The sequence below is a fragment of the Leptodactylus fuscus genome, chromosome 3 (genome assembly GCF_031893055.1).
Source record: "Leptodactylus fuscus isolate aLepFus1 chromosome 3, aLepFus1.hap2, whole genome shotgun sequence".
Classification (NCBI taxonomy): domain Eukaryota; kingdom Metazoa; phylum Chordata; class Amphibia; order Anura; family Leptodactylidae; genus Leptodactylus; species Leptodactylus fuscus.
Window position 1 is genome coordinate 231,334,421 of NC_134267.1, and position 2,485 is coordinate 231,336,905.

Below are 2,485 nucleotides of genomic sequence, written 5' to 3' on the forward strand. Positions count from 1 at the left end.
CAAGGTAAGTGAATTGTTCAGGAAGAGAGAGACAATATTCCCCCCACCCTAGAGGAGATTTCCTGGGAGGAGTTATCCCTGGGCTCTGCTGAGCAATGTTTCAGGGTAAACAGCACATTTTCCATTCCTAGTCGTTTGGGGTGGGTTTTACTTTCCTCCGAATTCCACCCCTGCCCATGATAGAAAACAGAAGTTCTTTATTCAGGCAATTTGACAAACTGGGCCCCATAATCACAAAACAATAACCCGTCTAAAACATAACTGTTATTCCCAATAAATCAATAAAAGAAATCCCAACAACATTAAACCCCCCACTCAAAGGGTATGTTCACACGGAGGAAAAGGTCACGGAACATTCCGCAACAGGAAAAGACAAAAGGATATATCCAGCACTCGGAATCCGGCCTAATAAAAATAAACTTAACTTTTATTAAGAATTGGTCATTCTTCCATTAAAAATTGTTTGATCATACGAGAGGTAAGCTAATGTCCCTTGTATGATCATAATTTTTTAATGGAAGAATGACCATTTCTTAATAAAAGTTCAGTTTTATTTTTATTAGGCCGGATTCCGAGTGCTGGATATATCCTTTTGTCTTTTCCTGTTGCTGCATTTTGGCTTAGCCGAGAGAGCCATTATCCGTGCACCGATCTTTTGGAATCCTGCTACAACGCTGACGGCTCTGACACGTGAGTAGTGCACTTCTAAATTATTATCATTTTTTCTATATTAAGAGCTGTGACCTTCATATCTTTTTCACGGAACATTCCATTTGAACATTCCGCGACGAAATGCCGATGCAGCATCAGCTTCCTATCGCGGCAACCCACTCCTGTGTAGGCCCGAATAAATGGTCAAGCCATGGAATTCACGTCTGATTCTGCGCAGATAGGGCATGTTGCTTCTTTTTTTCGCTACTAGCTAGCGTTCTGTCCAGTTTCTTCATATCTCCCATCACTACCTTGTTCAGAAAAGAAACTGCCACCCCCCAGACCCTTAAAGAGGACCTTTCACCGATTTGGGCGTAGGCAATTCTATATACTGCTGGAACGCTGACAATGATCTGAATTCAGCGCACTGTCGGCTTTCCCAATCTGTGCCCCGGGTAAAGAACTATCGGCCCTGGTACCGTAGCTCTTTACAGTCAGAAGGGCGTTCCTGACAGTCACTCAGGTACATCCTTCTCCACAGCAGTGCCTATTGCGCTGTACTGGGTGAGCTGGGAGGAACGCCCCCTCCCTCCAGATAATATTTGTCTATGGACAAGCACTGTCAGCTTTCCAGCAGTACAGAGTAACTGCTCAAGCATACATCAATATGATCAGCAAAGTGAGTTTTTGCTGAGGTTACCCTCTTTGAACGGGCACCGGAACAAACAAGGCTAACCCCGAGAGAAACTGCCGCTATTATTATACCCTGGGGTCTTTTCAGACCCCGGAGTATAATAATCAGAGACTCAGGGGAGGTGAAGAAGCATAATAAACAGTGTAACTCACCTCTCCGGGATCCATTGTTACTCCTAGCACAGGCTTCAGGACTATATGGCAATGTTCCAGACGTGACGTCCCCACGTGACATCTGGGACATTACTGTTCAGATCTGTTTTCAGGGCATCCTGTCTTGGGCTGGTTAAGAGAAAAAATAAGGAAAAAAATAAACTGGTAAAATTGCTGCCCCTTTGAAAGTGCTGCCTGAGGCGGCTGCGTGACCTCGCCTCAGAGGTGCGGCCCTGGTTGGGGGAAAGCTAGCGCTCACCTGTGTGGAGAGGGAACTTATGGGCTTTAATCCTTGGTGGCCAGCGCACATACAAGTCTATGACAGGGAGAGGCTGTTGCTTGTGTTTCCAGTTAATTTAGGGAACTAACAGCCCATTGGGGTTAGTGTTTACTGGGGAGAGTGCCTTCTATGCCTCCCTGTTGTTCTTAATGGCATATGCTATGGACATGCATTAATCCCCGCAATTATCAGGTTGGGCAATTATATCTCCCAAAGATCTTTGTTTGGCATTAGATTAGGCTTCTAATAATCTCTATAAATCCCCATTAGATTATTATTGTTTTGGTCCCTGTATGATTACTATACACTATGAGCAGCGGGACCGTTAGGGCTAGTTCACACGGGGGGCAATGAGGCAGATTTTGACAGCAGATTTCACCTCAAAACCTGCCTCCATACAATGGTGGTCTATGGAGACTGCTAGCTTTCATTTTTCCGCTAGCAGTTTTCCCTCCCTTCTATTCGCTTTAGGGGAGAGGAAACTGCTCCAGAAAACGCTCCAAAGAACGCCTCAAGGTAAAAAACAACGCTTCCTAATTAGGAAGCGGTTTTTTTCGGGACCAAAATAAGCCAGGCGGTTTTTACGTGTGAACTAGCCCTTAGCATTGGGGATTTAACATTGCTGGGAGTTCTTTTATTTATTTATTGGGAATAAAAAAAAATTTCAGATGACTTATTGTTTTGTGATTATGGGGCCCAGTTTGTCCA